Genomic DNA, 14,560 nt, shown 5'->3' with positions numbered 1-14,560 from the left:
CAGGTGGTGTTAGAGTTCCTTTTATAGTAGGCTCTAATGGCCTTAGGTACATGGTGGTCCAGGAGACCAAGTGGTACATAAGTACTATGTCAGGGGAGTGGCTTCAGAGGTTGTGGTCGTACATCCAGTACAAGAGCATATGTCGGGAGGATGTCTCCACCACTTGTCTGTACCCATGTCTGTTGAGTGGTGGAAGGCATAGTGGCGCAGGTGATAGTGGTGTCGACTCTAACCTTTGGCCGTAGACGTATGGGCCATAACTCTTATCCCAGCAGTCCCACTGGTACTGGTGTCCGTACTCAGTACTAGGTCGTACAAGTATGTCCCATTCGACTCGTACTGGAGCCTCTAAGCATAGGGGTCTCAAGGTGTAAGGAATGGGACCTTCGATGCATGGCTCTACTCACGTGGCTACTAGGTGACGTAGCTCTCATTCCTTCGCGAGGCCCCCTTAGAAGGCTTATTGATGGCGCGGCTCTGTTGGCTGTTCAAGAGGCCGAGTGTGCTACAGATGTGACCCCCATGAGGCCATGGGCGAGGCCACCATGGGGCCTAGATGGCGAGGCCACCACGGGGCCTAGATGGTGAGGCCACTCCGTGGGCGTGGGCGAGGCCGCCAGGTACGCGCGGGCGTGGCCGAGCGAGGCCGCCAGGAACGCGCGGGCGTGGCCGAGCGAGGCCATTAGGGGTGCGCGGGCGTGGCCGAGCGAGACCGTCAGGTGCGCGCAGGCGTGGCCGAGCGAGGCCGCCAATTGCGCGCGGGCGTGGCCGGGCGAGGCCACCTGGTGCGCGCGGGGCGTGGCCGAGCAAGGCCAATAGTGTCCGTGCCTGACTGGCCGAGCGAGGCCATGGATTCTATGTCGTGTAAATGGGGGCTTCATGGCGTTGATCTCATATTTTCCCTTGGTGAGATTTTGAGCCTTCTCATGAGACAATCTCCTGTATTCAAAAAGGGCCTACAGGCTCGAGTCCAATGGCATGATTAAGTGGCCTTTATGCCTCTGTTCTAATCAGGGACTAGAGATTTCTTATTTGGTGGATTTTTGGCATCCACATACATCCTTGACCTGCCCATTGGCCTGCGGATATGCTACTGAGGAGAAGCCCTTAGTGATACCATATTTTCACAAAAGTCAATGAAGAGATCGCTGTCGAACTGTGCCCCATTGTTTGACACGATCTTTTTAGGAAGCCCAAACTGACATATAATACTCTTCACCACGAAGTCCAGGACTCTTTTTGAAGTGATGGGTTCCAGAGGCTCGGCTTCTACCCACTTCGTTAAATAGTCAACCGCCACCACTGCATAATGAACTCCCCCCTTTCCCATAGGTAGGGAGCCCTATTAGGTCCATTCCCCATACTGCAAATGGCCATGGGGATGAAATCATCGTTAGCATGACCAGAGTAGCTCGAGCAATCATAGCGAAACGCTGGCATTTGTTGCACTTCTGAACATACAAGATTGAGTCTTTCGTTAAAGTGGGCCAAAAATAGCCCTGCCTCAATATCTTTAGTGCTAGGATTTTCCCCCCAGCATGATCTCCACAAAAGCCTTCGTGTATTTCTCGTAAAATGGTTTTGGCTTCCTCGAGCAGAATGCATCGTAGGAGAGGCAACGAATGACCACGTCAATAGAAGGTTTCATCTATTATTACGTACCGCGGAGCTTGGTAAAGTAATTTTCTTGCGTCTTTTCTGTCATCAGGTAACTTTCCTGTTGTGAGGTATTCCATTATGAGAGTCATCTAGGTCGGTCATATGTCGATCATTTCGACCTCTATCATTTCTGTTGTCACACTCAGACTCTCCAGGAACTTCACTGGCACTACATTCAATGTTTTAGCTTCTTTTGTGGTGGCAAGTCGTGCCAAAGCGTCAGCATTAGAATTCTGCTCGCACAGTATCTGTTCAACAGAACTGTACTCAAATTCAGGCAGTTCTCCTTTTACATTAGCTAGGTAGGCCACCATCTTGGTACCTCGAGCTTGATATTCTCTCAATACCTGGTTGACCACGAGTTGAGAATCACTATAGCATTGGATAGCTTTCGCCTTGAGCTCCCTTGCCACTCTCAGCCCTGCTAGTAAGGCCTCATATTCGGCTTCGTTGTTGGATGCCTCGAATCTGAATCTCAGAGCTGTATGAAATCGATGCCCTTTTGGTGAGATTAAGATGATCCCAGTTCCTAATACGTTCTTGTTTGATGATCCGTCCACGAAGATTTCCCATAACTCTTGCACCGGCTCCTTTAAGAGCTCCTCTTGAAATCCGGTGCATTTAGCCATAAAATCAACAAGGGCCTAACTTTTGATTGAGGTCTGTGGCACGTACAATATCTCAAACTGGCTAAGTTTGATAGCCCATTTTAAAAGACATCCCGATGTTTCATGTTTTTGCAAAACCCGCCTTAAAGGTTGGTCAGTCATGACGTTGATAGAATGGGACTAGAAATATGGTCGGAGCTTTCTGGAAGCCAATATCAGACAGAATGCCAGTTTTTCTATCAGTGCGTATCATGACTCGGCTTTGAGAAGTCTCTTGCTTATATAATATATTGGTTTTTTAGCACGATATTCTTCTCGATCTAACACGGCACTGACTGCATTCTCTGTCACGGCCAAATAAAGGAATAGAGGTTCTCCAGACATAGGCTTAGATAACACTGGGGGCTCAGCCAGGTGCATTTTTAAGTCGAGGAATGCCTGTTCGCACTCCTCAGTCCACTCAAAGTTTTTGTTTCCTCTGAGGAAGTTGTAGAATGGCAGACACTTATCAGTGTATTTTGAAATGAAACGATTTAAAGCCGCCACCCTTCCAGTCAGGCTTTGACCTTCTTTACGCGACCTAGGCAAGGGCATTTCTAACAACGATCTGATTTTCTTAGGGTTCGCCTCTATCCCCCTTGTGTTGACTATGAACCCCAGGAATTTTCTAGATGCCACTCCAAAAGCGCATTTTTTAGGATTCAGATTCAGGTCATACCTCCTTAATATTCCAAAACATTCTTCTAGATCGGACATATGGTTATTGGCAGTCTTTGATTTGACAAGCATGTCGTCAACATACACTTCCATACTTCTCCCGATCTGAATTAGCAAACATCTTGTTGACCAAATGTTGATATGTAGCCCCGACATTCTTCAGCCCGAAGGGCATAACTTTATAACAATATACATTGTGTTCAATCATGAAGCTAGTATGTTCCTGATCTATAGGATTCATAATGATCTAGTTATATCCAGAATATGCATCCATGAAGGACATAAGCTCGTGACCTGTCATGGCATCTACTAACTGATCAATCCTTGGTAGTGGGAAATAATCTTTGGGACAAGCTTTATTCAGATCGAAGAAGTCAATACAGGTCCTCCATTTCCCATTTGGCTTCGGGACCAGCACGGGATTGGCAACCCATATCGGGTATTTTGCCTCACGGATAAACCCACATTTTAATAGTCGGGTTACTTCTTCCTCAAGAGCTTCAGTTCGAACCATTCCCAAGCATCTCCGTTTTTGGGATTTTGCAGGCATGTTCTTGTCCAAAGTTAAGGTGTGCAAGATTACACTCAGACTTATTCCCACCATATCTTCTTGTGACCAAGCAAAAACATCCAGATTCTCCTGTAGGAAATCGACCAGCTCTTTCTTCCTTTATCGTTAAGATTCTTCCCAATCTTTACGACTCTTGAAGCTTCTTTAGGGTCAATGTTTACTTCCTCGAGCTCCTCTATGGCTTGGAGTTCTGACCTATCTTTGCCTATCCGTGGGTCAATGTCATCACGTTGGGCGACGTCACTATCCTCTTTTTGCTGAGGTTCTTCCATCCCGCAAGTAACTTCTACTTCCTAGGACTCCTCACCTCCATCATTTAAGACCATTACTTGCTACCCGGGTTGTGATTTTCCCTTCATAGAAATGCTATAGCATTCTCTGGCAGCGAGCTGATCACCTTTAACTGTGCATATTCCCGTAGCTGAGGGGAATTTTATTGCAAGGTGGTGGATAGAAGTTATGGCTTCAAACGCCATCAGCGCAGGTCGGCCCAAAATCGCATTGTATGCAGCTAGACAATCGATTACCATGAACTTAAGTAACTTGGAAACAATTTGCGATTCTTCTCCCAATGTAACCACCAATCTGATCATCCCGATGGCTGCCGACCCTTCAGTAGAAAACCCGTACATAGTCATTGAGGTCGCCTTCAAATCAGTTATAAGTAACCCCATTTTTTCCAAGGTGGACCTGAAAAGTAGATTCACAGAACTTCTGTTATCTACTAGTGTTCTTCGGACCCTCCGGTTGGCGAGCTGAACGATTATGACCAATGGAGCATTATATGGGAATTGGACGTAGCTACCATCCTCTTCTGTGAAAATGATTGGTTGATTTTCCAATCGTTGTTTTTTTGATAACTGCTGTTCTCGTACAAGCTTCACCCCGTTATGGGACCTCAATTCATTAATGTATCTCTTCTGGGCCCCGCTGCTCGTGCCTGGCAAATGAGGTCCTCCCAAAATGGTAGTTATATATCCTCCTACTATTAGAGGAGGGTCGACCTGATTTGCCTGAGCTCCGGTTTGACTTACTTGGGCTTCAGCAACTGATTGGGGGTTTGGTCCAGCGGGCTGATTAGGGACCACTCGATTTCGGGCGTACTGGGCCAATGGCCCGGCTTTTACGAGAGTTTCAATCTCATCCTTTAGACGTCGATAGTCATCAGTGTTATGACCGATGTCATTATGGAATCGCCAGAACTTTGAAGAATCTCTCTTCTCCCTCTGGTTCTTCAATGGTTCTGGCTTCTTCCATGGAAGGCGAGTAGAATTTGCGAGGAAGATGTGCTCCCTAGTGTCTATGATGTCGGTATAAGCAGCGTAAACAGGTTTGAATTTCTCCCCATACTTATTTTTCTTCGTTCCACTCTGATCGCCCTCACCATTTCCCTTCCTTTTGTTATTTCCCCCTTGGTTATTCTAAGTAACAGTTTGAGTCGTAGCTGCCACATCCATTACCGCTCCAACAGGCTAGACAGGGGTCTAGCTAGTTCCCGCGATAGAAGCTCGCAGTTGTGACCGAGGATCTGGATTTTCGACACATGTTCATGGGATGTAAGTATTGGCAGATGGGGGAGGATTCCTCCTACTGTCTCCATAAGTTGGAATGTTCTGTTGAGGATGAAGTGGTGTCAGATGTCTTATAAGTGACGGGGGATGACTTATTGGTGGGGCTATCCTCGTCCCATCAGGGCGGACTAAATTATCCCGCCTCTATTCTACTCCTATGTCTCTAGCTCTTTGTGTCTGGCGATCTGATCGCGACGTAGGAGGGTTTGTTGAAGTAGTTTGTCTTCGTGAACGTGTCCCATCCCCTCCTCGTGGATTGTCATGGGCATTCCTGGGGACCTGTGAAGAAGGCACCGAACTTGGGGTTGCAGTCCTAACCAACCGACTGGCACACTGACGACCCCTATGATGGTCACAGGGTTGAGCATTTTGGTGATCCCGCACCGCAGGTACAGAACTTGGAGTGGCAGTTCTGACTGATCGACTTGGTTTGGATCGATTATTCCTATGGGAATTGTGAGACCCACTTTGCCACTTTTCGACATTAACGTCGATTGCAAGAGGGGGTAACCGGGCCAAAACCTCCTCAATCTGCCTATTTTCCTTAGCGAGAAGGCTTCTCAATTTCATGTTTTCCAACTCAACGGTAGTTAGGTATTTTGGATTTGGATTCGGGGGGAATGACACCGAACTCCTGATGTCGCCATGACTTGCCAGTTGTTTTCCCAGACGTTGCTGAATCTCAAGGCCACGTTCATTCAGAACAGCGGTATGATGGGCCTCCTGCCCACCAGGTTGTTCTATCTCATTATCATGCGTTGAGCGAGTGAGCACCATGATGGGAATCGACTGGGATTTTGATGAAGCACTAATTTGCTCTCAATGAAAGCACCAAACTGTTGACGTGGTTTTTTGCCAACATTGTATTAAGAAATAATAAGGCAGATTAGTGCTTAATGGTAAACCGAAATGAAAAATAAACAAAATTCACTCAAGAACACAGAACTTTTACATGGTTCAGTAGTTAAAATCCACCTAGTCCATGAGTCAATATTATTGTTGTTTCTCTCTCTATTTTGGCAGAGTTTTGGTATTACAGAATAATCATCCCTTTTCCTATCCAATATTCCCAGTATTTATAGGGGAATTCCATGGACAGGTTTGGGTCACTGTGTGAGTCAATCACGCATTTACATAATATCAATATTTAATACAAATATTTCCCATTAATATTGGGATATGATTTGATAATGGAATAAATAGGTTCCTGCTATCTCAGATAATAAATATGACAACCTAGTCATAAATAAACGTATAAAGGGGATCCCAAGTCTCTGAGGATCCCTGAGTATACAATATACTAGAATCACCACGAGCTAGATATCTCCTCCAAGCTCGTGCTTCAACAGCTATTTAATATTTTGAGCTCGCGCTTCACAGCCATCGTATCCTTAGTTTGGGATAAACTCAGGACGCTTAACACCACGTATGATCATTGTGAATCTCGAGTTGTCCACCTGGATAATGAGCAGATATTATTTCCCTTAGTCATTTCTCTGTGTATTTATCTGGCAGCAGTACCTGAGCAGATTGAATAAACTCATGCAAAAATTAGGGCACAACAAATACCAACCTCCATCTATTGTTCATTTCCAAGGTACTGGCAGTTGCTCACCACTCCCACGGCATAGCAGATCTTTGATCATAGCACACAACATAGCATGCATTAGACTTATAATTGAAAATGCATAAGGAATTCGTTAAATCTTTTCTTTCTTTTGAGGAGTCTGTGGAGACTGTTGCTTAGAAAAATAAATTTCGCTAAACATCCTTTCTCGAAATTTGTTATAGCATAACCCCCAAGCACCTCACTTAAACAAGTTGCTTGAGTTAGAGTCAAAATTCAATTCTTTTTATCCCTGATGATCTTGATACCAAGAACACGACTTGCTACAAAAAAAATTTGAATTTCGTTTCGAGCTAGTTCCTTATGTCTGATAATTTCTTGACATTGTTTCCAATGAGTAAGATATCATCTACATAAAGGATTAAGAACACCACAATGTATTTTTCTCTAAGTTGTTAAACACAAGGGTCAGCAACATTTTGTTCAAAATCATAGGTCTTAATGTTTCCATTTAACCTTAAGTTCCAGGAGGGTGAAGCTTGTTTAAGTCCATAGATTGACCTACTCAGCTTGCCGACTTTCTTATCCAGCGACTTTGAATCCTTCTGATTGATCCATGTTAATGGTCTCATCAAGATAACCATTAAAAATGCTTCTTTGATGTCCATTTGACTTATTTCTTAATCAAGAGTTGTGGATATGGATAAGAGTATACTAATTGAATTTTAACATGGCTACCGGAGAAAAAGTTTTCTCGAAGTCAACTTTCTATCTTTGCCACAATTCAAACCTTAAATGTCTCGACCTTTCTATTAGCTCCTCTCTTTTTCTTATAGATCTACTTGTACCCCATGGGCCTAAAGTCCAATGGCACATCTACAAGATCTTAGACAAATTTAGAGTACTTAGACTCTATTTCCTGGTACTTGGCTTCAAGTCAAAGACTCATTTTAGACTTACACATTGTCTGTTTAAAGGCTAACGAATCATTGTTACTTGTGTCCCCAACCAGCTTATGCATTTCACTATCCATCTTATAGGTACTGGGTTCCAAGAAACCCTCCCACTATGACGAGGCACTATAACCTTCTGATTGGGATTAGTGGTTTCTAAATCTACCTTATTTTCATCGACTTGTGTCGGGGATGATGGAAGAATAGTTTATCGTTTTTCAATCTAATACTATTTTGCTACGAGGCTTGAAATTCATTATGTAGTCGTTATTTAATAAGCAGCGTTTGCAGAGCCAAACACTTTCTTTTCTATAAGCCTATAAAACAAACCACCCTGAGTACCTTTAGGATAGCCAACAAACAAGCAAACCTCAGTTCATCGTTCTAAATTTCCTACCTTTTTCCTTAGTTCATAAGCAGGACACCCCCAAATTCCATAATGACGTAAACCAAGTTCACAACTATTCCATAATTCTAGTGATGTCTTGGAGACAACTTTGAGACGACACAACATTTAAAAAATTTCTTATGCAATCTAGGTAGTATATCTCCATAATAGATCTGGGTAAGAATTCGGTAGAGTTGAATAGCTTATCATAGAACACATATTTTCATAAATGCTCGATTCATGCCACTCAGCAACATTGTTCTATTATGGAGTCCCTGGGGTAGTTGCTTTAGACAATTCTCCAAGTTCAATTAAATGATCTTGGTTCTGATTATCCAAATATCCTCCACCCCTATCAAATTGCAAGTTCTTTAACCTTTTACCTAATTTGTTTTTAAAGCCATAACAATGAATTCATTAAAATTCTTAACAAATTCTTAGAATTCATATCCTTTAGGTATTTACATGAGTCTCTAGAGAAATCGTCAATGAAGGTGACGAAATACTCATAACCACCCCTTGCTTGAACATTCATTTGTCCCCAGACATCTGAATATACTAGCCTTAGTGGTTCTTTGGCCCTTTCTCCTATAACAGAGAATGGACACTTTATCATTTTTGGCCTCGAGATTAGATTTACAAATAGGTAGGTCACCCTAGGTGAGTTCCCTCAAAGACCTAGCCTTTTTTAATATTTGAATCATATCATAGAAAATATGACCAAAGCGAAGATGCCAAAGGTATGTCATTTCTAACATTATTGACATTTGGTCGCTTAATGGTCCTAGGTTTAACTATCTTAAACAACTCATTATTTAGTACATAGGGTTCATTTGGTCGTAATAGGTATAGCCCATTTTCCATACATCCACCCAACAATTCACATCCATTTAGAGAAATAGGATTTTATTACTTGTGAAAGTAACCACAAATTGTTGTTGTGTAATAAGGAAAATTGAAATTAATATTTTTGCAGAAAATCAGAATAAAATAAACATCGTCTTAAAAAAATATATGTATTTCCAAAATGCATTCAAGCTTATTCTTTTGCCTTGTCTGATACGAACAACCCTTGATGGATTCCAAGCTTTCGCTTTTTATTCTTCATGGCTTTCCTAATGCTAAAATGGTGTAAAAAAGTACATGCATGTTTAGTAGATCTTGATTCAGCGATCCAAAACCGAAGAATTATCCTCTAAAATCATATGCATCAAAGATAAATATTTCATTATCTTGGGTTTCATATGCCTTGAGTATTGGGAAATCTTGTCCCAATTCATAGTCTCCTTGCAGTTGGAAACTCTCCCCTTTATTGTACTTATAATCAAGCCTTGCTCCAAGATGCTTTGCAGCATTTGGTGCCTTGCCAGTGGACTTCTTATTCTTTTTTGTTAGAATTTCTTCCTCATTAGCTCTTCAAAGAAGAAGCTTAAGGCAGCTTCTCCTTGAGCATGTCTGGTAGTATAAGCCTTCTTTCTTTTGCTCGGTCCACCATCAACAATCCTCTTTAAAGGATTTGGTGATCGTTGCATAGGAAAAATAGGAACATCTTTGATTATCACGAACTCGATGTTGTCCATAATCAACACCATGTTGATGTTGGACAAATATTTCATTGAGGTTTTCACAATAGAGTAACTTTTTAGAGAATAGAGAAAGTATGGGGTGGAAAGCCTAAAGTTACGATTATCAACTAAGTAGAAATTAACGCATTGCTTGAGAAACATATATTCATCAAAATTTTAGAAATAACATAACATACAAAATGTTTTGAGATAAGTAAAATACTAAAATACTTATCTTCTAGTTCTTAGGTACTTGAATTATCCATGAACCCATGTGTCCCAGTAGGCGAGAGTCACAAATATTCACTTAGTTAAATAGAGAAACATCTCAATTAATAAGACGGCCTAGACTTTTTATTAACTACCTATCCATTCGATCAAAGTAACGAAACCCATGTGTCCCGGTAGGCGAGAGTCGCAAATATTTCTTACTTTATGAGTTTGACCCACGGTTTTGATTATTATAGATTTAATTCTTATAGCCACCATATGGAAGATTCTATAGAAGGTCCATCTATAACCATCTATCCTAAGAAATTTAAAAATGTTAAGAAATCCAGTGAACACCTTCTGTAGGGAGACGAAATCAAAGCGCCATGAGGTCCCATTGAACTCTTACCTTGTAAAATCAAAGGTGGAAATTGAATTCAATTTTTAAAAATTCATTATAAAATATTTTAGTATTTTATTCTTATTCAAAAATATCAACTTAGGTTTGCCAAATTATTAAGATAATTAATAAACCAACTTAGGTTTTCCAAATTATTAAAATAATCAATAAACCAACTTAGGTTTGCCGAATTATTAAAATAATTAATAAACCAACTTAGATTTGCCAAATTATTAAAATAATCAACAAACATTAGTTTATAATTTTTCCATTAATTCTAAAATTACCATTGAAAATTAATCCAAAAAAATATAATTAATTTGTTTTGTAACCAATTATTAGGTCCAACTAAAAAAGAATAACCTATTACAATTAAGTCCAACTTAGGTAAATGAGCCTTAACAATTCATGCTTGTATGGAGGAAAGCTGAGTTCAGTATGTCGGACCCACTACTAAGGCTCCCTAACTTCTACACAAAACTCATAAAGATAGGAATTTGAACCTTCGTTTCATTAATTGTTATTTGACTGATTAAGCTCAATCTAGTAATGCAAAGCAAAGGGACCTTCACAAGTGGAACCACCCACAACAGAGGAATTTAAACTTTATATGTTCAATTGGGCCCAAATAAAACATTATAAGACATAACATTTTATGAGAATTTTATTTGAGTTTTCTCACATTTTTTCAAAACAAAAATTGGGCCATCATTATACTTATATTTAAAGCCTAAATGCAAAAAAAAAAAAAACCTTAATAATGATGCTTGATATGTTAATAATTGGATGGGTATATCATGTAATTATATGAGCATGTATTATTAAATTATGCAAATATACCACAATAATATACTATTTTGCAACATAGAATTCATCAGATATAAATTAAATATAATTAATTAAACAAGTTGCAAAATATTAAATTAATTAAAATAGAATTTATCAAACAAAATTCAATTTTAAATAATTAATTTAAACTAGGTTGTTAAGTTGTTAAGACTGACAAGATAAAATATTTTAATAAATTTTAAAATATCAAAATATCTTTTACACAAATTTAAAATATCTTAAAATATCCAGAATTATCAGATAACTTGTTGACCGCGTTTTTGGCCAACGACGTGTAGACGTCAAAACGACAAAAAACCTTCAAGAGAAAAATACGACACAAACAATTTTTATAGTGGTTCAGCCCCAATGTGTTGGTAATAGCCTAGTCCACATAGAGTTATGATTATGAATCTACACTCAAGATCAGATGAACCTGAGTCAACTGAGTTTCTTCAGTGCAGATGAAAAGAATACAAGATTTCTCTCAAGATACAAATACTCTCTCTGGAAAATTAGAATCTGAATCCCTTTTGTGATGCCATGAGCTTTGTATTTAAAGGCTCAGGATCGTACAAATGAAGTCCCCCATAATCGGGATATTTTTTTATTCTCACTATATTTAATTAATAAAAATATTCAAAATACAACAATACACTACTTCTTCGGGATAAAATGAGAGATTCCCGCGCAGGTATGACCGATTCTTGTTGAAGTCGTTATTGGGATCTTTTGCGTAGCACTTTTCTGTTTAGTCGGTCCACATCACACCCAGGAGGAAAACTGAAGGGCCAAAACACTTGACTGGTCGGCCAAACACTTGACTGGTCGGACAAGCACCTAACCGGTTGGACAAGCACCTGACTGGCCGGACAAGCACATGACTGGTCGGACAAGCACATGATTGGTCGGTGATGACACTTGACTAGTCGGTCAAGCACATGACTGGTCGATCATGACTCTTGACCGGTCAGTCAAAAATCTTCACCGGTCCACCGGATCACTCCTAAGCCAGATCAGCTAGCCATTCCTTGCCATTTGTCACTTCTACTGCCACGTCATCATTTTCAAATTTTGGGGATAACATAACTAATTTTAAATATTTTAAACAATAAAAATATCTTGAATAATGAGATAACCAATTTTGATATTTCAATTATAACAAAAATATCAAAATATCTTAAAATATCGTGATTATCAGATAATCAATTCAAAATATTTTTAAAAACTAAAATATCTAAAATAATTAGAAAATTAATTTAAATATTTTGAACTTACACAATAAGAAAAAAGGGCTTTTACTTCGGTTTTTAAGCTAGATTTACTTCGGTTTTCGCTAAAATTCGCAACCGTAGTAATTCAGAGCGAAGTAAAAAATAGTTAAAAACCGAAGTGAAAAATAGGCTTTCTACTTCGGTTATTATGTAAAACCCGAAGTAGAAAGTGGGGATTCTACTTCTGTTTTTACATAATAACCGAAATAGAATGTGGGGTACGCTTCCTTGCTGGGCACTTTCTACTTCGGTTATTATGTAAAAACCGAAGTAGAAAGTGGGGATTCTACATAATAACCGAAGTAGAAAGTGCCCAGCAAGGAAGTGTACCCCACTTTCTACTTCGGGTATTATGTAAAAACCGAAGTAGAATCTCCACTTTCTACTTCGGTTTTTACATAATAACCGAAGTAGAAAGCCACCCCCCCCCCCTATTTTTTTTTTAATAATTATTTTTGATTATTTTTAAATGGCCTAATTTTATTTTTATATTTTTTTTGCCCTAATTTTTTTAAATAGTCTAATTATAGGAATTTATAGTTATATGTATCTTTACAATTGGAATTGGTTATGAATTTTTTTTGAATGAAAATATGCTAACTTTCATTAACTAGAAATGTCATACATAAGCATATAAAACACAAGTACTTAAGTAAGATAGACGGCCTTAACATTAATACATTTACATAAAAACTAAACTTAGAACTAAACGAACTCATAAACAAAATAGGCTTACTAATAAATGTATGACATCAATCGACCTAACCATTCATGTTGGATTGGCAAGAGGTCTGCAATCTCACAATATTGCTTCTTCCCATCAAACTGTAAATTAATAAATATAAATTAATTAATAACAACATTGATTATTTTATAGATTATCGATACCAAAATGAGTTATAAAAAATAAACTTACTTTTTCTTTTAAGGTTTCTATTGCATTTGGTGCCCGTACAAGATCTTTAATGTACTTCAACACATAAAAACCACATTCAAGACTTTGTGGTTGTTTTGGACATGCAACATTGAATATCTTTGTAGGATTGCCGAGTAATTCATTGAAAGAAGCCTTATAATATGCACTATTTAAAAAGAAAAATTACAAAAGTTATTAAAATGTAGTAATATGTAATAGTTGTTGCGTATTAAGAAATATTTTTAAAAATTTAAAGCTTACCTCATTATCATTGAATCAATTTCTTCAGGAAGTTTGTGTGCTTTCAGTGGATCCAAGAACACAGTTTTTTCTTTTGGCATAGCAATCACCAACATCCAATGTTCCCTAAAATAATAAGCATGTTAAATAAAATAATTAAATTTTTAATATATGAATAATCAAATAAGAAAAGTTTATAGTATTTCTTACCGTATGTTCCAAGGTATAAAGTATAGTTGACCAACTCTATTCATGGTCATCAACCAATTTGTCAAGTCAATGGTTGATCACTCTACATCGTTAGCATTATTAATGCTAAGACGCTCAGTGTCAAAAAATTTGTAAAAGACACGCTGATTTGGAAATAGGGAATCCCAAATGCATCTGCAAAATTTTCTCAAGTGTTAAATATTTTTGAAAAATTTCGGTAGAGTTTCCCCTATAAATAGGACTACCCAAACCTGTAAATATTTAATTTACTATGAAAATATGCAACAAATCACAGAGCATTACTCATAACCATTCTAAATTTCATATCATTCCAGAGAATTAGTTGAAGGGATACCTTAGTCCGAATATCATTGTTGAGCCTCCAATCATATGCAAAGTAGCAACTTGTTCTAAATCCTCTGAAGTTATAAAGATTGACTCGCGATTCATGAATGATGGGTCCACTGGAATTGAGACTACTTTGTTTATTCCCTTAACTCTGCAAAATTCTCTCACCATAAACTGAAGGCTAACATGGATGTGATTCATGATGTGATCAGCAAATGGTTGGCCTTTTATCGGAGTGTTTTCTGGATGGACGTGAGATCCAGCTGATGACAGATGAGGGCTAGTCGTAGAATTACGGTTCGTCTTATCCTTGGATGGGCTTGTTGACATAGGAGGTCTCTTTTTTAGAGGGCCCTACGCAACATAAAGTAAAATGAATAATAAAATAATGAACCAACAAATATTTTAATAGGTAACAAATTAAAGAATTCTTTTATACCTGATCAGTAATAATTAATTCTTTTGGCCATGGAATGAATACGTAATAGGTATCCTGAACATAGCATATATCCCCAACAGAACATGGGATTTCAGC

The sequence above is a fragment of the Humulus lupulus genome, chromosome 7 (genome assembly GCF_963169125.1).
Source record: "Humulus lupulus chromosome 7, drHumLupu1.1, whole genome shotgun sequence".
Classification (NCBI taxonomy): domain Eukaryota; kingdom Viridiplantae; phylum Streptophyta; class Magnoliopsida; order Rosales; family Cannabaceae; genus Humulus; species Humulus lupulus.
Note: the sequence above shows the minus strand (reverse complement) of the source record.